Source organism: Pelodiscus sinensis, chromosome 12, assembly GCF_052426305.1.
Source record: "Pelodiscus sinensis isolate ZL-2025 chromosome 12, ASM5242630v1, whole genome shotgun sequence".
NCBI classification, from domain to species: Eukaryota; Metazoa; Chordata; order Testudines; family Trionychidae; genus Pelodiscus; species Pelodiscus sinensis.
In genome coordinates, this window is record NC_143063.1 from 6,648,108 (window position 1) to 6,670,630 (window position 22,523).

General features: G+C 46.2%; 1 protein-coding gene across 4 annotated transcripts in view; it reads left to right on the plus strand.

Annotated features, from left to right (window-relative positions):
* CPNE2 (copine 2) overlaps positions 1-22,523 on the plus strand; it is a 162,839-nt gene that overhangs the window by 4,749 nt on the left and 135,567 nt on the right. The window contains exon 1 of one of the 4 annotated variants that reach the window (XM_075940374.2): positions 11,888-12,026. The exons of the other annotated variants lie outside the window; for them this stretch is intronic. The gene's annotated coding sequence lies outside the window, so the exon portion shown is untranslated. Of the gene's footprint in view, positions 1-11,887; positions 12,027-22,523 lie in introns of those variants that run through there. 4 annotated transcript variants of the gene reach the window in all.

Here is a 22,523-nt window from a genome sequence, read left to right on the forward strand (position 1 = left end):
GAGCAATGAAGAGACTGATTAAAAAAATCGCTTGGAGCAAGAGCCTGTGACATGTTAAAAGTACACTGTCAAAATAAAGGACTAGATACTTAACGGGTGAGAATCTGTGTAGGGTTGAAACACTGGCTTCTAGTTTCCAGCTGCTAAGGATTTTCCCCCAAACCATAGTTAAATGTCTTAAACAAAGTAAGTTAGTACCAACAAAGGTTATTAAAACATATATTTTAAAATAGAATGGGGTTGCTTCACTTTGACGAAAGAAACCAGATTAGTCAGTGTCCCTGTAATGATGTTGTCTTGCCTTTGCTCAGACCAATTTTAAAGTGCTGTAACTTCACACATGTCCCTGAAGCTACTACTGATCTCCATCAGTGTGGGTGAGAGAAGAGGGGAGATGTGGTTCGGGTGCTAGCCTAGCACTTGGGAGATTGAAAAACGATTTCTTGCTCCGCGGGGCTACGTCTCTGGTATCCTGCAAAAACTCCACCGTGACTAAGGAACACATTTGCTCTTCCGCTTTTTTTCGAGGCATAAGGGCTCCGCCGAAAGAGGAGGCTTTTCCATCATTTGGCCCCGTCTAGACAGGGCCAAATGGCGGAAAAGCCTCTTCCCCCTTTCCCCAGAAAAAAGCGGGAAAGGCTACGCTTTTTCTGCAAAAATGCCACAGTATAGATCTAGCCCTACACACTGCCCGTGAGACTTAGGCAGATCACTTAGCCTCGGGTTCCCCATTTGTCCAGTGGAGATACCTGTATGGCTCTACTTTGCAGGGGCGTTATGTGGATAAATACACATCTGGGGGGAATACAGCCATGTCAAGTCTTATGTTCCTAGTCACTTTCAGTGTCTGGGTGCCATGCACAAAGAGGGGGCTATTGGTCTTGGGTTTGCATATCCGTAAGAAATGTCTCCATTCATATTGGCTTGTATTATGCCATTAACAAACCCTATCCAGCTGGGTTCCAAACTATTTACAGTAAGTGCCCCTTTGCTAAATCCTGAATTTGTGAAACCATTCCATGGAGTGTACGGATTCAGGAAACTAAGGTATCCTAAACCACACAGGTAGCAGATGAAGCTATATGTACCCCATGGTCATTGTGACTTTTCCTGGGAGTGCCTTTGAGAATCATGGATACTGTCATTCCCACAAGATCTCTGCAGGGTGAAGTCAGATGCTCCTTCCCCATGGGGATGGATATATTCTCTTCCCAGTGCTCTGTAGTGCTCAGGATTGACTGAGGACCTCGTGTAGCTGTGGGGAGTCCTTAGCAGTCTCCTATTTGTCTGACACATCAGATTTCAGTGAATCTTCTGTTTTGAAAGCTAATGCGCCCGACAAACTGTGTCTCTGAAGCTGCATGCTGTGTGAATGAGAGTAGCATCTGTTTGGAGCTGAACATATTGTCACACATGTGCATGCATAATTGTCTGTGCACACTCAGTGCACATGTGTGTCTTCATGATGGTGAGGCAAAAGTGGGTGTTTAAAGTTAGGCTCCTAAATCCACAATTATGTCGATAAATTTTTCAAAAACTGAGCACCAAGAGAGCTTAGGACAAAACAAAGTGAATACAAATTGATGATTTAAAAAATACAAAATTAATAATTTTGCTTTTGTTTAAATTGTAAGTTTTTCATTTTAATATAAACATGTTTAAAATAAAATCAGAATTTACTACAAAATGTTAAAGTCTAAACTTATGATAATGTCATAAAACATGGAAGTAAAAACTGAATGAGCCTCTACGAAAGCCTTTGAGTTGAAGGCTGCTTTTCAAAAATCAGGGGGAAAATATTTAACTTTGAGGTCAAGCTTTATAAATATGGCACAATAGGACACTGTCTCATTTCCAGGAGATTTAGGTGAGTAGGAACTTTAAGCTCCATTTAGCTTCATTGGAGATGTGTGACAATTTTCCCTGGCTGACCTGAAATAATGAGTTGAATTCTCTGACTACAGTTAATCCCTCTATTTAATAAATTGTTGGGTTGTAAATGTGAAACATCTTTGGTAAGAGAAGTTTGTGTATCCCAAACCCTAAAGGTTATTTTGTTTACTAAAAATAAATTGTATTTGTTGTTTTGTGTGTTTAATTACATTTCAGGTATCATCTTAATATAACTTGATAAAAATATTGAGCAAAGAATTATTTAATAGTAAGCAATATATCATTCATCATTTTCTAACATACTAAAATTTACAAGAAGAATCTGAAAATATCAAACTATGTAATTGCTTAAATAAATGTATTCCATTATAGTGTACTCTTTTAGGTAGCAACGAGATGTACCAAATATAGTGTAAAGGCTCTATTTCTCTGTAAGTCTACATTTAATAGTTATAACAACTAATGGGAACACATCTCTTTAGAAAATAATTCAAGTACAAATGTAAATGTTGATTTAAAATCAGTTATTTATATTGAGACTTTCCCCTTGACTGTTTAAATCACTCTGCCCCATGCTCCAGTTGTCTGAAATCCAGCACAAACATCTACACTGGGTTGAGTTGGAAGTCTCAGGGTAGCGGTGTTTGACTGTAACTTTAAAAACAAGGAGCAGTCCTGTGGTGCTTGCTTAGAAACTAACAAATTAATTAGTCGTGAGCTTTTGTGGGTAAAACCCACTTCATCAGATGGAGTTTAAATTGGGTTTAGCTAGTTTGCATTAGCAACACCGGGCCACTTTTCTGAGTTAAACCCGGAGGTTGTCACAGTCTGGCCCTGAGTGTGTGTTTTCCACCCTCTATGCAATGGCTATACATTACCTTTATTCTATTCAGTTTTTTAATGTGGGGAGACAAATGAATTGATCCTTGTTTCCATGCCTCCCCCTCAGTTAGATTATACCTGGATTATTTTGTGGGAGCTCTTTGCTTAAATTATTACCAGTCTTTCAGGATTCAGTCCTAACCCTGCAGTTGTTTAAGGTTTTGTGCTGGCGTAGCAATCTCTAATACTATTTCCACTCGGTGTGGGTTTTTTGGACTGCATGAAAATGATCTTTCTCTGTAGTGGAGTGTGTCTAAAAACATGGCTAGATGAGGAAATTGCAACTGACAGTCTGAGTGGCTTTGTTGCAGTGTGGTTTGCATTGTACATGGAGAACAAGTTTCTTATCTGATCCTTCCTGCTTGTTGAAAGGAAAACAAGACAGCCTAACCTCCAGTGATGTTAAATTACGCCTGTTGGCTTCAAGATGTGGCTGGTAATTTTAAAGACCTTCTGATGTGGCTTTTCCTTCTGCTACATCTCTCTTCTCTTCCCACATTGCAGTGGGCAGGTTGTGTTGTGCTACAGCTGTTTGATTGTGTAGCACTGTGAACAGCCAGGGTGGATTAACAGTTGTACCTCTTGGGATTTGAACCTCTATAATTTTTTGTTGTCTTTAAGTGCACTGCACTGGGAGCAAAGCCATTAGTCTCTGAGCCAGTAATAACCTGGGGCCTGATCCTGCATTGGTTAAACTGCATGGAAGAGCTCCTGTTGATCACAATGGAAGCAGGAGCAGGGCTGAATTCAGTTCTTGTTTGTGGTGTGAATCAGGCTAGGAGTTTCTGCACTGAAATCAGTGGGGTTCCATGAGTGTAATACCGATCTGAGGGAGAGCGGAATTAAGCCTTCGGTCTCAAGTTCTGTTGCAATGTTGCCTGCTCCCACAGGTCGTGTGTGTGTGTGTGTGTGTGTGTGTGTGTGTGTGTGGCTCCTTGAGGCTCTCAGCTTTCATGGGGGGGGGGGGAAGTTTATAGAAAAATTTGAAAATGTGATGCCGAAAGGCTCACAAAATAGAAGGGAAATAGAAAGAACCCAACATTGTTTTAAGCAAATCTCTATTATTCATTTGTTTTCATTGAGGAGGGAAGGGGCATGATTAGTGATTTTTTTTTTTTTTTTTTTTAATGCTTTGAATTGGCCATGCTGTTTCTTTGCTGACCATTCAGCTCTTCTATGGCTGGTGAAATAGGGCTCATAGCAGGAGCAAGGTGAAATTTTCAAAAAATGCACCTCAGTGAAAGAAGCCCAAAATCCGTTTTCAAAAAGCATTGTAGTCCCCTAAACCACATAGGCACTTTTGGAAATGGTACTTATCTGCCAAACCTCTGAGATTTTTGACTTGCATTTGATATATTGCCTCCAGTATCCAAATTAACCCCTGATGTAAGCCCCTCCAAGTCAGCGGCTTTATACTTCAGACTAATTTGACCTAAGGTATCTCTTCCTGCACACTGAATTACTGCCCCTTTATAATTGAGAGCCCACTTCTATTTGACAGACTTGTGAATGGAATGAATATGAGAAGAAAGCTGGAGTTTAGACTTGTTCGGTGTTTCCGTGTGTAAGGAGGAGGATGACCGTGACCCCACAGACGCTAGACCTGTTTGAACTTTGCAATTTCTTCTTACGCAGCACAAAACAGTGCAGCCAGCTGCCCTGAATCCCTGAGCTTCTGTGACTGCAGGGGCTTTCTGGTGTGTCCTCTGCCTAGAAGCTCAGAGAGGTTTCTGGGACCGGCAGCCCCCCAGCTCCATGACAGAGGGCCTGGAAGCCACGATGTGCCTGAGACAGATTGTTGTCAGGGTTGCCCTGGATGCCTGGACCATGAAAACTCCGGCTCTCTAGCAGCCTACCAGCTGCCTGAAAAGCATTTCAGCAGAACTTGTCGAAACCCAAATGTTTCCAGGAAACACTTCTGTTAGAAAATTCCAATTTGTCTAATGAAAACGTGTTTCATCAGAGAGCTCCTGACCAGCTCTTTGACTGGCTCTCTTTCCTGTGAGTCCATACTGATCCAGTGCCTTCGACTGGTGCGGGGCACTGGGCTGCTCTAGTTGCTATCACTTGGATGAGACGTCAGAGTGACAGTTTGTGCCCATCAAAGATTCCATGGCCCTTTTTTTAACCTCCGCAAGATTAGGAACTGGAATAGTGTCTAACCCAGCTTCTCACAAGGCTGGTTAGCTTTATTGTAAACCATGTGTGTGTGATGGAAACCACTTCAAGCTAGTGGGTGCTGTAGCACCTCCTGCACCCCTAGTTCCAGCACCCGTGACTCAGAATTTAGGAGTCAGGCACCAAAAAAATGATAGTGGCTAAAATATAATCCCTGTTGGATTCTTTTTATTTGCCTGCTGGTTATTGAGCTATTGGGGGCGGGGCAGGGCGGGGCGGAGGTGTTACAGAACTACAAGAATTAAAAAATTTACATTTATTAAAAAGGTACATGAGACTTTTCACAGGATTCTGGGAACTGGGGATTAAGAAAAACACCAGATACCCTGAGATGTACATTAAAATATCAGAGGAGTTGGCAACATGGGGGCTGTGTCTACACTGGGCCACTTATTCCGGAAAATCAGCCGCTTTTCCGGAATAAGCTGCGAGCTGTCTACACTGGCCCTTGAATTTCCGGAAAAGCAACGACGCTCTACTGTACAAAATCAGCCGCTATTCCGGAAAAACTATTCTGCTCCCGCTCGGGCATAAGTCCTTATTCCGGAACACTGTTCCGGAAAAGGGCCAGTGTAGACAGCCCAGTAGTCTTTTCCGGAAAAGCACGTCTACATTGGCCACAGACGCTTTTCCTGAAAAAGGGCTTTTCCGGAAAAGCAGCCTGCCAATGTAGATGCTCCTTTTCCGTTTTAAGCAGTTCCGGAAATTCATGCCAGTGTAGACACAGTCCTTCTGAATGAAAGGGGTATTTTTCTCTGGGTCCCGGTGTCCAGCTTTTGCAGGGGATTGTTCTATATGCGTGGTCCCCAACACGGTGCCCGCGGGCGCCATGGCGCCCGCGGGGGCATTTGCATGCGCCCGCCAGGTGCTCGGGGCTGGCCTGGCCCCGGGCACATGGCGCGGCGCTTGCGGGGGAGAGCGCCGGCCCCGGGCGCGCGGCGCTTGCGGGAGGGAGCGCTGGGCGCGCGGCGCTTGCGGGAGGGAGCGCCGGCCCCGGGCGCGCGGCGCTTGCGGGGGGGAGCGCCGGGCGCGCGGTGCTTGCGGGGGGGTCCTCAAAAGGTTGGGGACCACTGTTCTATATGATGGTGCAGAGGTACTTTTCACCTGCTCTGTGCAATCTCTAATGTGGCTATCAGGGAGGGAAGAGTCTGCCAGATTCAACTCTTACAATACATCTCTGCTTTCAAGGTTTTGTGTCTGTCATAAGAATCCATATCAGGTGAAACTCAGATGGTCAAATGTCAGCCTGGGAGCATTTTGCTTCAAAATGACAAGAAGTAGAATCCACATAGGACCTGACCATGTTCTCTGACCCAGGCAAAGCTGGTGGAAGTTTTAGCTGAGCGCAGAGCATGATGGGGTTCAACCTGTTGTGCTTTTAGGGGTGGCAGTTACCAAACCACTCCAGAAACGAGGAGCTGAGGATTGTTTTGTTAATGCTGTGAATGCTCAAAGTCAGCAGTTTGTTTCTTCAAATCAGTGCTGCAGGAACTAAGTCCTAACAAAGCCAGTGCAGGAGACTGTGTCAGTCTTCAGACGCCCTGCACAGTGAACTCTCCTGCAGCAGGGTTAGTCAACATGGTATTTCTGTCACTGGTGGAGAGGCACCAGAGCAAAGTCAGGGAAATCTGAGTGTAGCCGCATCCTTAGAAATTGGGCCTTGTTCATCCCTGGGGTAAATGTCTTCAATTCCATAGTATTACTCCAGGCATGAGTATGGCCCAGTCAGGGTTTCTGATAGTCTCATTTGAGCCTTAGCAGCACTTTGTGTACCAAGGCAAACGCTGATATGCAGGGGATGGAAGCTACTGCATTTTTCTTCAGACACCTCTTGTCTTGAAGTCCATCTGATTCCTATAAAAATCTCTTCTTTAGCTCCTCCTCTCATGTGAGTCTGTTTGTGGGCACGATGCTACTCCAGGAAAACAAGCAGCAAGGCTGTTCTATTTTGTGTTGTCCAGATCCACTAAGTTTGTGGCCCTGTTGTGTTGGCAGGCTGGCTAAAAGGGCCCTAACACAGCTGTCGGTCTGGACCACGGTTTCAGACGAAGAGGGATCTCAGTGAGGTACTTGTTCTCTGTTGTAACTGGATACCTCCTAGATTTGTGTGTCTTATGGCTGGCTGCTCCGATGACAGGATTTTCAGCCCCAAACTGGAAAAAACTCAGTTGTACCTCAGAAATGACTTCTACGTTGCCTGCGTTTGTACGCACACTTTGGGTGGTTGTGTGCACGTTTACGCTCCGCGAGGGGAGCATGCTGGTTTGCAGGTGCCATTCAAGATCCTTCTCTTGAACATTTGTTCTTCTGACCATCTCCAAGTATTTCCAGCTTCACTGGACGGGGATGATGCCTTTCAGTCTAAATATCATGCTACGATAAATCTGCTTTGGAAGATAAAAATTAAAAAGTGCTACTATTAATACTAAATGTACTTCAGTCCCTTTAGTTTAGTGAGTCTTTTAATTCAGCCCGTCTAGCTGAGACAGTTGAGAACAAGAAAATACCCATATGTTGCTCCTTTGGCCAATACTCAATTTTCAGGCTAGGTCTACACTGCAGATACACAATTTGCCTATCTTTTTCCAAATTTTATCTTTTCCTGCTTTTCTTTCAAAAGAGGCTTCTCCAAAATTTGGTGCATCTACACGGTGCCAAATTTTGGAAAAACCTCCTCTTTCGACATCTCTCTTATTGCTCATAGAATGAGGATTACAGGGATGGCGAAAGAACGCGTCTGCTTTTTCAGAAACTGTTCTGAAATGGACACGGCGTGGCTTTTCTGGGATACCTCTGATATCCCGGAAAAGCTCTGCAGTCTAGACATAGCCTCATGTTGTTAAGAGTTGGATTATAGGTTGAATTAAAACCACATTCAGGCTGAAGTGTGAACCCACTCTTCATGAGTAGGAAACACTGAAGAGGCCACATCTAAAAACAAAGCCTAACAGAATCTGCCCAGGAACTAGCACCCTGGGCTGGTCACTTCATTGTGTGCCCAAGTGGGTTTATGAGAGAACACACACATTGGAAAGAACAGAGCAAGAGAAGCAAAAAGCAAGGTCATGTCTACACATAATATACTGGCTTGGCACTGAGGAAGCCGTGCCATGGTAGCACCTTAATGAAGATGCTCCTAAGGTGACAGAAGAGAGCTCTCCTGCCCTTGTAATTAACCATCTCCCTGAGCGATAGTAGCTCTGTAGCACGGTCTGCACAGGGATTAGACCAGCGTAACTGCATTGCTTACGCTTGTGCATTTTGCTAGGTCTGTAGTGTGGACCAGGCCCAAGAGAGCCAAGCAGTAGCCAGGAAGCACAGTGTGACGGGTAAATTGGCTAAAGAGGCTTGGGGCTTTGAGTTAAGAATCTGCTCCTTTTGTTTGCAGCTCCTCTGGTAGCCTGAGAAGCAGGGCTTTGTGTGTTTCCTGTAAATAAAGGTTTGCCTCCAAGAGAATACCAGAATCCATCCTATTCTGCTTCCAACTAGAACACCCTCTGGGCCCTGGAATTAGATTAGCCAATTAGGTCAAAAGGGGCAATGTGATACTCCTCGCTGATTGTAGGATGAGGCTGCTGTGTTGCTTCTCCAAGACATTGTAGTCACCCTCACTTGTGTAAATAAGATCTGTGTGTCCCCTGAAGGGCTGCAGTATTGGATCTAGTTTGACAGTTGTGTGGTGAGTGAAAATGCCCTGCACACATGTAGGACTCAGGATGTGAGAGTTTTGGGGGTATTTGAGATCTCTGTGGTGAATCACTGCCACCCCGTGAAAGTGTCTGAGACCCTTGTCTATGCATTTAGAGGGAAACCCCCCTCCAGCTATGGGCTGCTGGTGACACATGCATTCCACGAGCTCTGCTCTTTCCCCGCACAGACTAGCAATCTGCAATACCCTGCTTGGTTACCTCTGCAAGCCCAATCCTTTATCTTGTGGGCACCTGCAGTGTCCACCAGTCAGCTGCCTCTGTGGAAGCAGTGCAGCCCTGTTCCTGTGACCCTTAGCATAAGGCGCCTTGATGTGTCTAGTAAAACCAAATGGAAGTTTATTTAACAGAGCATGAGAGAGAGAGAGTTTCAAGGAAAAGTAGGGGTTTGGTGTGTAGACTATACTTATTGACAGGTTACTTTGCTGTTCAATGAGTTATTTCTCATCCCATCCAGTATTTGTCCAGTTCAATAAGCTAGGACCACCTTTCATGAAACACCCCAGCTGGCAGGGTTTCCCCTTGTGCTCATACCTTCATCGCTTCTACAGTTAGGGTGCATCTAGATAGCACCCTTAGCTCAAAGTAAGCTAGTTAGTTTTCATTATGCAAATTGTGTAGCTTATTTTGAGGTAATTTCTAAATAAAGCACTATTCCAACAAACCCATTAATCCTTATGGAACGAGGGCTACAGGGACGCTGGAATAGCATGTGCCCGTTATTTTGAAATATCGTTTGAAATAACGGATACATTTAAAGATGCAGAATTGCTATTTCGGAATACTTCTTGTATCCCAAAATAACCCCACTCTCTAGACACAGACTTAGGGTGCATCTACTTTGAACCCTTGGCTGAAATGAGCTACGAGTTTTGAGCTACCCAGCTACGTAGCTTATTTCGAGTTAATTTCAAAATAGCTTATTTTGAAATTTGGCGCTGTCTACGCAGCGTCATGTTTCAAAATAGTGCTATTCCGAAATGTCCCTTAATGCCTGTGGAACCAGGTTTACAGGGACATCGGAATAGTGTGCCCATTATTTCAAAACAACAGGTGCGCTGTCAAGACACAGAAAACATTATTTTGGGATACTGGAAGTATCCCAAAATAGTGCCGCTGTGTAGATGTACCCTTACAGACTATTGTCTCACCCTATGGGGTCACTTATTTTTCTTGGGGTTCTGTTGTCTCTGTAAAGCCTACCCCTGGTGCAGACAATTAACATGGGCGGGTTCCCCATTGTTCTCAGTGTTGATTGAGTTGGCCCTGAAACCTGTCTCACCACAGGAGCCAAGTTTAACTATAAGTTTCGAAACCCAGTATCCTGCATATTCCATAACTCTTTGCTTACTTCCCATACTCACATCATGAAATAACCATAATGCTTGGCTAGTTTTTAGTATTCGGCAGAGACCACACCTGAGCCCCTTATGTGAAATATTGAGAAGATGGTCAAACGGGTAATAAACCTGCCTACGTATGTCTGAGGCACAGAGGAGGATGCCATGCAGCAGGTCGTGTCTAAACACAACTGGTTGGAACTTGACAATACCAGTTTGCAGGGCTTCATGCAGTCCTTCCCTCCTGGTTCTGCTCTCATGGGTTTGTTCTCTTTGATACTGAATGGCTATCTGGACTTGATCACAAGTTTGCCAACTTTTTGATGCACCCTAGTACAAATTTTGTTTGGTAACAAAAGCCCCAAACCAGATGAGGCTTGCCTAGTTTCAGGCTTGGTTATAAAAGGAGTCTCAAGCAGTTCTGTCTCCAGAACACAACGCCAAATTTAGAAATAACGCGCTATTTTTGACACATCCCTTAACCTTCGTGGAACAAGGGTTACAGGGATACCAAAATAGCGTGCTTGTTATTTTGAAAAATATTTCAAAATAACGGGTACATTTAAATGACTTGGGGTAGCTATTTTGGGATATGTCTGGTATCCTGAAATAGCCCTGCTGTCTAGACATACCCTAGGGGTATGTCTAAACTACACCCCTCTGTCGGCAGTGGGATGTAAATAAGACGTATTGAAAGTGCAAATGAATCCGGGATTTAAATATCCTGTGCTTCATTTGCATAATGGTGGTCACCACTTTTTTTTTGAAACGGGGCTTTTCAAAAAAACCTGGCAGTTTAGACGGGGCATTTTAGACAGAAATGCCCCATTTCAAAAGATCCTGTTCTTCTGGACTTTTGAAGAGTACAGGATCTTTCAAAATGGGGCATTTCTGTCGTAAATACCCCATCTAAACTGCTGTTTTTTTTGGAAAAGCCCCATTTTGGAAAAAAGTGTGGGCCACCATTATGCAAATGAAGTGCAGGATATTTAAATCCCAGCTTCATTTGCTCCTGCGATATGTTTAATTTACATCCCTCTGCCGACAGAGGGGTGTAGTTTAGATGTACCCTAAGTGTCTGTGGGCCTCAGTTACCCATCTCTATTTTAGAGATGGTAGCACTGTCCTGCCTCATTGAGTTGTTGGGAGGAGATATAAATGAGCAGTGGTCTCCAACCTTTTTAAGCACAAGGTCACTTTTTGAATTTGTCAGTCCAGGATCTATCTCAAACCCAAATACCCCTGCCCTGCCCCTTCTCCAGGGCCCTGCTCCTGCCCCACTCCTTCACCGAGGCCCCGTCCTCCTCACTTTGTGAAGTGGGGCATAGGAGAGGGGCACAGAGTGACATCAGTGCTCCCCTTCCTCTGTCTTCCCCACAACAAGCAGGAGGCTCCCGGGGGCAGCTCTGAGGCTCTGGGCAGGAGCAGCAGGGCAGCGTGGGGAGGGGCTGCTGAAGTGCTGGCACTTGACAGCCTCCTGTAAATCCTGATCTACTGGTTGGTGACCACAGTTCTACAGTAACGAGAGTCTTGTAAGTACCTTAGATCTAGATAGTTCAGACTTCCTTTCTAGCTCTCAGCCCATCGGTGACCCTTCCTGTTCTTTCCAAGCAATGAACGTCACGCTGCCACAACCTTGCTTGGAAAACAGCCAGCTAACAGGTAGAGGAAAAGAGCAAAACAGCCTGATCCAAGGACAGCTTCATAGGGTGCTACGGGCCAGATTCTGATCTTGTTCTCTTGGTTGTGGAGGAACTCTAGATTTACACCAGAGTCTGGAGATTAGAATCTACATCCTGTCATCTGGAAGGAAGAAACACCTTTTTAAAAAAGGTATAACCGTTGTGGGTGGTGATTTGTGGCTTTCTAGTGAATGCCTCTCTGGGTTTGAAAACAACACTGTCTCCCTCAATGCATCGCTGCTTGGGCTGGAGAAGCCAGTTTTGCTTTCAGTTACTGACTCGCCGCTGCTTTGCTGTCTGGGAGCAGTATGCGTCCACTGACCATGGCTGACTGTGCCAGCTAGGTAATGTCTTCTCTCTGCCCTCTGTTTTATGTATAGTTAGGAATTAATTGCATCTCCTTTCTGTGAATTGGTTGGTGCAGTTGCCATGGGAGATGCTGTGTAGCAGGATTTTAGACACCACTTCAGCGTGCTACCAAGTGTGATATTTGGCCCAGGGTTTGTCATTTTAACATATGCTTTTTAAAACCATGTGTGTTTTGTAAACATCCGGGGGTGTTGTGATGTGGATTAGACACAGAGGCCCCCTGCTGGAGGGTCCTACCACACCCAGTTCCACATGAGAGCAGTAGAGAAGTCCTCCAGGCAGCCTAGAGAGACTGTGTGGGATGCAGCCAGTCAGAGAGCTGCAGGCTCATATAAAAGGAGCTGCATTAGCTATTTGAGGACAGTCAGTAGCTGCCAGGTGTGTTCCTGATTGGCTGAGAGAGTAGCAGGATCGTGGACAGATCAGTTGATGCCGGGGTCCAGGCGAGCAAGAGAGTTCCTGGCTAGCTGCTCGGACTGAGTAAAACATTTCAGCCCCGCGGTTATGGTGAAGCATTTGAGAACGTGCTGGGGCTGCAGGGAAGTGGCCCAGGGAACTGCAGCAACATGTGACTAGTTAAAGGGAACACAGCGACGCATGACTGCTATTAGGAGGGTACTTGGGTTGGGAATCAAACTAGTGGATGGGCCTGGTCCCTCTCCATTAACTACTATGGAAGCAGCATAAGCCCAGAGGAAGGGGAATTAATATACAGGCAGTCCCCGGGTTACGTACAAGATAGGGACTGTAGGTTTGTTCTTCAGTTGAATTTGTATGTAAGTCGGAACTGGTACATGTTGTAGGGGAAACTCTCGCCAAACATTTCTCCAGAGCTCAGTTTTATTCTCCCACACCTCACTTCCCTCAGTCCTTTATTCTCAAGCTGAGGTGTCTGCTGAGAAAAGCCGCTCCATGTCTCCCTGGTCTGCTGGGGGAAAGCAGCTAGTGTGGGGTTGCCTCACCCCGTTTGTAAGTAGGGATCCGATGTAAGTCGGATCCATGTAACCTGGGGACTGCCTGTAAGCCTATGAAAGGGGTTGAAGACCTGAAAGAGGGTCAGCCTTTGGGACTTTGGAGCATCCATAAAGGGATCAGGTGGTTTACTTGCCCAGCTGGAGAGTTCAGACGAGGCAGGCCTGAAGAGACAGTGTCTCCAAGGAAGAAGTCCTGGGTGTATGGCCCTATACCAGGGCCAGGATTATTGAGAGATTGAGCCAGAGATACCAATGGAGGGGCAATAGGACAGGCCTCTCTTGAACTGTATACCCTGGGAGGGTCTGTTTTGTTTCACACAGACTGTGAGAGACTTGGCCGGAGTCATTGAACACTCCCCTGAGAAACCAACTGCCTGAGGTCATTGAAGGCAAAGAAGGCGCAGTTGTGCATGCACTTGGCTAGGGGGGTGTTTGTGGGAGGTGAGTGCCGCCCCACTACAGGCACATTCTCTGCCCCAGTGCACTGTCTGCATTCTACTTGAATACACAAAAGGAGCAAGAGCAGCGCCTTGGTTGCCCTAATATATGTGCAAAGTCAGGGCTGGACAGAAGATAAGGGAGCCCTTCCTGATTGGAACCCTCTGCTCTATTCTGCATAAACTGGTTTCAGGAATGATCCAGGACACGATGTTATGGATTAAATTTGGGTCCACTGAGGCTGCCGGAGGCAGAGTACTGGAGAACCGTTATTGGGACTTGGTGGCTGGTGGCAGCATCAGAGTTTGGTTCTGTGTGCAGTGGCCTAGATGGCAGGGCAACCAGGAGCATTCTGTTCTGTCCCACAAGGTCACCCTGGCAGTTCTAGTGAGGGAGCAGAATTTGGACCAGAACTGGTTAAAACCAGTGCAGGGTTGGTTTAAACACTTCCCCACAGCACCTATCCTGATGTCTGAAGTCCAAATTCCAGTCCCCCACCCCTTTCAAGTATGCAGCATCTTCTGGTGAGGTCTGGCACTCTGCTCCCTGCATACAGCAGCCATCAGGGAGACCAAGAGGAGACTTGGCTTTGTGGCTTATTCTCACTTTGCAGACATTGGCTGTTCAGTTAGTGATCATCACATCCTCCGTAATTGGACAGGTGGGAGTTACCTTTGAACCTTGCCTAGTATCTTCTTTTTCAACCATGCAGCCAGAGAAATCACTGGCGTACTTTGCTGTTAGCAGAGAGATGGAAACCAAGTGCAGTGGGTTTCAGAGGTGCTGTTTGTGCTCGGGTCTCATGTTTAGGTCTCTTTCTTGTTGCTTTCTTCCTGCCTGCAGATGCTCTTACCTCTAGTTTTTCCGCACGTATTTTGTCTTTGCCTTGGTTCTAATAACCCCCTTCAAAGCTTGAAATCCCTCTCAGAGCACCCCCTCTTCATCTGTGTCTCTGCTTCCTCATCTGTAAAACTGGAAGTGAGTTGGAACAGCAAGATCTGGGTTTCACACTCCTTAAAGTTCCGAGTCTTTGGATCCAGGGTTTGGTTTGGCCTGGCCCATGAGGGGTGGAGAGAGAAGCCAGCCATGAAATTCCAATCCAGGCACTCCATTGTCAAAATTGGGGTGTCTTTGGCTCAGACCCATCTCTGAGTACAAGATTAGTAATAGTCCCTTGCCACAGGTGTGTAAAGTGGGGGTGTGAGGTTTAATTTATGAGTGCTTGTAAAACACTTGAACATTAAAGCATTTATAAGTGCTAAGTGGTGTTTATTGTGCTAGCAGCAATTACATGTGTCATAGGAGCTCTATTAGCATGACTAATAGTAAATAAGATATTACTTCACGCTCCTATACCATTAGAGCCTTCATTCAAGGATCTGGTGCCTTACAGAATTAAACATGAGTGTGCTAGCTAAGGGTGAGGCACGCAGATGTTTCTGCTGACTTTCTGGGGGTTGGATCAGACCCCAGGAAGTTGTAGGGCAAACAAGGTAGAGCTGGGAACTGAATGCAGTCACCTGCTGGGGCCATTTGAAAGCAGGGTTTCTGGTCAGCAATCAGACTGTGCACATCATGCCTATGACTGTGAATGTTTTCCCTCCACTTTTCATTGACATTCCATTTTGATTGCATTTTGCCAGCCAATCTAGCAGACAGGCCCATAAGCCCACTCCCCTCTGCCTGCCTTTACTTTTTGCTATGTAGTGTCATGCCACGTGGATAGTAACAGTCAGGACTCGTCCATTGTCCTGCCAACCAGACACACGGAGCACACTGAGCATGGGGTGGCAGAGCCCCACACAGTGTGATTCTCCTTTTGCTTTTCTACCCCTTTATCTGCAGCTCTTGATTGACTTTGCTCTGTGGCCTCTGCTGGCTTGGTGCCCTCTGAGACCTCATTTGCTTTCCCCAGATGACCTGACCTGAGATTGGGGATAATCCTTTTCCTCGTCCCACCTGTGCAATCAAGTGATTTGCTGTTTTCTAAATCTTTCCTCCTTGATGCTCTTGCTTTTCCCTTCGCAGTTCCTCACAGGCCCTGTACCTATCAAGCCAGAGTTTCACGCTAAAGAAGATTTCTTTGAAGCTTAGTACTTAGTCCTAGCCCAAGCCAGGAAGAGAAGCAAGATGGAGTGTGCCACTTTTGTGCTGCCTGGAGGATTTTGGAGGTTGTCACATGTCCACTAATTTTGTGTGCCTGGCTTGGGGCACCAGGGGTCTGACTTTTTTTTTTCCTCTGGTACTTTACTTTTTTTCTCGAGTACTCCCACCCGCGTGCTTCCTCTCTGCCTCCTTCTCCCACGCCTCCTACGCATTGGGGCACTGGAGCCCTGCACTTCCTACTCCTCCCCTCCCGCCCAGCGCTTTCGGAGCGCCACGAATGACTGATTCACACTCCGTCCATGCTGCTCCCCCTCCCTCCCAGAGCTTGAACAGCCTCCAATCAGCTCTGAAAGTGCTGGGAGGGAGGGGGAGGAGTAGGAAGTGTGGGGCTCCAGTGCCCCAGCTTGCAAGAGAGTGGGGGTGGTAGTAGACAGGGGGTGCATGGGCCACGGGTGGAACCCTAATGGGCCGCAGGTTGCCCAGCACCGATCTAGACCATCCCTAAGAGATGTTTTTTAAGAGCAGGCTAGACTGTCTCCAGCTATTGAGATTCCCTGACCTCCTTAGGCAACTTATTCTGGTGCTTAACCACCTGGACAGTTAGGAAGTTTTTCCTAATGTCCAGTTGTGTCCCAAAGTTAAGGAGAACAATTTTTTCACTCCTCCTTGTAACAACTTTTTATGTATTTGAGAACTGTTTTGTCCCCGTCTTCTGCATACTAAACAAACCCAGTTTTTTTCAGCGTTTCCTCATAGTTCATGGATGCTAAACCTTTAATAATTTTTGTTGCTCTTCTCTGTGCTTTCCCTAATTTGCCCACGTTTCCTGAAATGTGACACGCAGAACTGGACACAGTTCTCCATTTGAGGCCTTACCACAGCAGAATAGCGTGGAAGAATTACTACTTGTCTTGCTTACGCACTCCTGCTCATACAATCGTAATGATTTTTTTTTGCAACAGCATTACACTGTTGATCCATATTTAGCTTGTGATCCACTATGACCCCCAGATCCCTTTCTTCAGTGCTCCTTCCTAGCCAGTTATTTCCTATTTTGTATATTTATGAATGAGTGTTCCTTCCTAAGTGGAGTACTCTGTATTTGTCCTTATTGAATTTCATCCTGTTTACCTCAAACCACTTTCCAGTTTGTCCCGATCATTTTGAATTTTGATCCTGTCGTCCAAAACACTTGTTGCCCCTCCCAGTTTGGTATCATCCACAGACTTTATAAGTGTACTCTCTATGCCATTATCTCAATCACTGATGAAGATCTTGAACAGCAGTGGACCCAGAACTAATCTCCACAGGACCCCACTAGATATGACTGTGGCGGGTTAGATCAAAGAGATCCCCTCAAGATTGTTACCCGATGTGATGATCACACCACCGAGCTTGCCTGTCTACCTTCTGGGATGCCCTACCACTCTGTCCTGCTGAGCCAGAAACTCTAGTCTCCCTCAGCCAAGGTAACAGTCCCCTAGCAGAGCAACACAGACACAAGAGCTCGGCTCTGGGAGAGCTCAGTTACAAGGACTTGACAGCATGCAGGCGCACAACTCCCCAAAGGGACCAAAATCAAAAAAGAATCTGTCTTACTCTGTATAAAAGATTCACACAGAGAAAGCTCAGTTTGCTCTCCTTAACAATGAAAGACAGAGATGCACTGCTGTGGCTCCCTCCCTCTTTCCCCCAGGTAAAAATTATTTACACTGGGTTTGATAATAAACAAAAGTGATTTTATTAAGCATAAAAAGTAGGATTTAAGTGGCTGCAAATGGTGACAGACAGATCAAAGTAAGTGACTAATTTAAAATAAAACTTGTCAGCTAAATGTAATAAACTGAGAGAAGTTGTTACAAATCATAATTTCTCACCCTAGTCCTGATTTCAGGTGAAGTCCTTCAGGCCAGAGCTGATCTTTTTTCAGACCTGGGCCCAGCTGTTTCTCCTCCCTCCTCATTAGAATTCTCTGTTTCCAGGTTTCTTCCCTCAGGATGGGGAGCAGTCTGTGAAGCCAGCTAAAGACCATCATTGTTTGCTTCCCAGCCCTTACATGGAATTTCCCGAGGGCAGGAATCCTTTGCTCAGTCTTCCCCACCCCAATGGAAAAATATAAATTCAAGATTGATTCCAGCACTAAGTGGCCTGGTCACCTGTCTTTGTAGGACCAACAGCTCTTTAGCCTTACAGGAAAAACAAAGCCATTCATGGATCATTGCCTTGAGCACTGGGCCATTAAGGTGCTTAAGTATCACTAATGTCTTTCATTATATCCTGTCCTTCTGCATGTAAGCACAGTGAATTACCTGATGTAGTGATTGTGCATTCCTCTAAGCACAAGAGAAGCCCCAGCCCTCCCAGTTAAGAAGGCCTCAGAAGGGGCACAGCTGGTCCACCAGCCTTTCTTCTGAGCTGCCCAGAACCTCCAGTGAAATATTATATCATCTGGGATTCAGGTGCCACTACAGAGCGTATGCAGGTGGCAACTAGAGGTGCCAATCACGGGTTACTGGTGTTTGCAGGGAGGGCCACCCAGAGGGCAGAGAGGGGACATCCATTTAGCAAATAAAATTTGGCAGGGGTATGGAGGACAGTGCACCTCCCAAGCACTGCCATGAGTCACCCATGGCACCCAGAGTCTGGCTGGCTGGACTCTGATGTTATTTCTGGCTTACGGTAGGCACAGGATATGGGGATTGCAAAGATCAGAGGGTTGCTGGAGCCTGAGGTTGAAGATCTAAGTGCAGATGTCTAGCTATTGAATCTGGGTATCTGCAGGGTAAACTATGCTTTGGGCAAAGGAGCAGGGACACAGCCATCTCAGGACACAGCCATCTCACTTTATCCTTGTAGCTGTAGTAGCTCCTGCAGCTCCTGTGCTGCTCACCATGGCAGGATTGGGGTGGCAGATCTGCTTGCATTGTCTCTTGCCTCACCCCTTTGGTGCCCAGAGCTTTCTGCAGCCTGGAGCATCTGCAGGCCATCACCATGGCTTTCAGAAGTGCTCGGCATTGGCCGAACTCTGCTCTCTTTGAGGCCAATGAGAGAGTTGGCTGGACTCTCGCACAGTGATGATATTGAAAATCCCACCTCATGCCATGCAGGGGCTATGAGCTCCCTATGTGGGCTCCTCTCAACCTGGCCCTGAGTGCCCCATTTCCAGATGGGTTCCACTGGAGCCCAGTTCTTTGGGGGCTGCAGAGAAGGGATGGGAATTGCACCTGGATACACCTAGATGGCCCAGGCCTGCTCTCGTGGCAGTGGGCAGCTAAGCTGCCATTGAGGTCAATGGGAGCAGGCCTGTGCTGCTTAATTGGCAAGAGGCCTGGGTACTGTGCAGGAAGCTGTTTTTCTGGTTCATAGCTTTACTGTAACAATAAATCCTTTTGCATTTATGTGGTGCCTTTATCCTACCCAGCTTACAGCTCTTTATGAGCACTAATTAAGCCTCAACACTCCAGGTATGGGATTATTGTCCACGTTTTATTTCTAAGCCAATTTCTGTTCAGACTTGGCTCGGCCCATGTTCCCTGTTGCAGAGGATGTGCCTGCCAAGCCTGACCAGCTAAATCCAAACCATTTTGGAGTTATTCAAGCACAGAAAAGCACCTGAACAGTTTCCCATGCCATTAAAAACATCCCCCTCCCCCATAATCATCTCACTCCAGTACGTACTGCCAAATGCAGTCGCAACCAACAAAAACCTCCATTAAATGGAGAACGGCACTTCAGTGTGGAGAGTGATGTTTTTTTCCAAAAGTTATAAACATCTGAAAATCTGGATCGGAGGAAGGATGGTAGTAGTGGTAGTGCGCAGTGGGTTCATTTTCTGTCGGTCACAGACTCCCTGGCTGTGTCTAGACTGGCCAGTTTTTCCGGAAAATCAGCAGCTTTTCCAGAAAAACTTGCCAGTTGTCTACACTGGCTGCTTGAATTTCCGCAAAAACACTGACTTCCTACTGTAAGAAATCAGTGCTTTTTGCGGAAATACTATGCTGCTCCCGTTCGGGCAAAAGTCCCTTTTGCGCAAAAGGGCCAGTGTAGACAGCTGAGATTTGTTTTCCGCAAAAAAGCCCTGATCACAAAAATGGCAATTGGAGCTTTTTTGCGGAAAAGCGCATCTAGATTGGCCACGGACGCTTTTCCACAAAAAGTGCTTTTGCGGAAAAGCGTCCGTGCCAATCTAGACGCTCTGTTCTGAAAATGCTTTTAACAGAAAACTTTTCCGTTAAAAGCATTTGCGGAAAATCATGTCAGTCTAGATGTAGCCCCAGTGTGTTATGTAATGTTGTTGTGCTTAGTAAATGGGAATGATAATTTAAACTTCTTTGCTTGCAAAGGTTCTTGAGAGGGTAAATGCATTAATGTCTGTGCTGCTCTTGGATTTGAGAGGGAGGGATAAATCAATAAGTAGATGGAGTTCTTGCTGCACCTTACAGTGCCAGTGCTGGGCTACTGGGAGACATGGCTATCAGGGTCTCATTGTAAGCACTGGAATGGTTTGTGACATACGGGACGTTGAGGTCTGTATCTCCTCTTGCCATGTTTCTTCTTCATATTGTGTTCTCATGGTGTGGATCCAGGCTCCGTTACTCATCCTCTGCTGCCACTTTCTCCAAGAGCTGCCAGAGAGCCAGTTGCAGCTCTCTGCTTCCGAAAACGGTTCTGTGCCATGCTAGCCTGGGTGTAGACTAGAGCAGCCTGCAGGGTGCTCCAATCGATGTCACTCTGACAGCACCTAGCTGGTGGAGGGTTATCGCAAGCCACTCCCCTCCTCCTGGGAGTTGCAAGGAATGGAATACACGTCAACTAGGCGACTCTAGAGTGGCTCTGTACCTGGTGGATCTCTATGCCTGGGGCTCCCCAGCTGGGAGATCCGCTGGCTTTCTGGCTCCATTACCGCACCAGAGCAGCAGAAAGAGGAAGGATGCTTGAGAGAGAATCTGGATTGTATTATCACCTCGTCTCCTCTTCCAATCTGGATTTAGATGATAAGCTCTTCAGGGCTTTAATACAGCTCCTGGGCTCCACTGAAGTGCTCTTATAATATATGGTACAGTGTGCCCTCAAACATGGGGTGTTTTGGGGGCCATGTTGCTTCATTTGGTGTTTCTAGGCACTTTTCTGGGCTCTGCTGCTAGCAGAAGTTTTCCTTGGAGAGGGTTTATTTTTCAAATCCCAGGTTGATGTTTGTCTGTAAGCTTGTTTCCTTTTCTTTTCCATTGGGGTCAGGTTCCCTGATGCTTACCCAGCAGGGTAAATAAAGCGGTGAGTAGATGGTGCATTGAGAGGTGTGTCTCCTCCGATTTCCTTGACAGGGAGGACCTCTGAAACAAACCCTTCTGAGGCATTGGACTCAGAAGTCATACCATACTGGGGGTTGCAGTGGCTTAAAAATGGCCAGATCCTCAGACCTGGCAGCCAGAGAACTGGCTTTCATGGCTAATGGGGTTGTTTCCATTGGTGGTTTAGGGTTGGCTTCACTGTCTCCTACAGCACTTCCCCCTACTCAAGTCTCCTGACAAGCTGTCAGCTGCTGGGACAGAACCTTTTGCATTTATGTGGTGCCTTTATCCTACCCAGTACAGACACTGAAACTCTTCAGGCCCAAGGAGAGTGCAACTTTGGGCCCAGCTTTCCAGGATACCACTCCCCAAATGGGATCAGAACCCCAATGAATTATTTAGGTCAGCCCCCTTTAGCAACGAAAGGGGGAAAGTACACACGGGTTGCTCCTCCACGTAACAATTATTTACACAGGGCTTGATAGTAAATAAAAGTGATTTTATTAAGTGGAAGCAGTAGGATTTAAGTGGTTATAAGTGAGAACAGGCAGAGCAAAAAAAATTACAAATTAAAAATAACAGAAAACACATAGCTAATTCTGACACTAAAACCTCAGTGCAAACTTATTACAAACTCCCCCTAAAACTGTTCCTTTCCCAGCTAAGCCTTCAAACCTGGGCAGCTCCTCACCCTGGGGTCTTCAGTTCCTCCCCTGCGGTCTGTCCAGCCAGCCAAATGCCAACAAACTCCTAAGCTTCCTATTGTTTTATAAACCCACTTTGGGTGGGAATTCTGTTTCTATATTCCACCCTTCCTGTTGGTCAGGCCCTGCCAATTGCGGTGGACATGTGACTTCCTCAGACCAAGCGCTGCTAAGACATAGAGGACAAAGGAGATTGTTTGCAGTTGGTCATCTGGACACTGAGGGTGACAATTCATTTGTACATTTAAAACCATAAAGCATTCCACACTCCACATATCTACCCTTACACACAAGAATGAGACATACACCAGATGAGATACACAGACCCAGGGGATTGAGACATGAAGATTGATAGGTTACATGAGGCAATTTATCCAGAGCATCTTTTGAGTTATGCATATTTGTGTCCTTAAGTCCATTTCATAAAGTAGGTGGGGATGGTCCGTTACGGGCATCGTCCATTTTAAGGACTGTTGGCTCCAGTTCTCTCACTGACGCATTATCTTCCCTGGGGATTTGCCCCAATTCCAGTAATCAGCAGCGATCTCCCTGCTGTCTCCACCCGTGCCCCTTACCTTAGACTCCGGCAAGGGTAAGCACGCTGGTGCTTTGCCTGTCAGCAGTAGAAGTTTGCTCAGGTGCAGCTATGTTGTTGGATGCCAGGCAACTCAGCAAGGTCTTACACTGATGTAAATCTTGCCATCCCTGTGGTCATGGACTGCACCTGATGCAACTGAGAGGAGAATCAGGCCCTCTTGAGGCAAATAGCCAGCCTAGTTCTAGATTGCCATCTTGTGCCAAATTCTCCTTTCCAGTTACACGGTCCCAGCCTATATTCAATTGAACAGGCTTTTTTGGGAGGGAAGGGAGAGGGGGAGTAACTGAATGGAGACTCTCCACCTCCCCCCCATGTTGAATTTAATGTTGATTATGGATTTCGCAGACTTCAAGACCATAAGGTA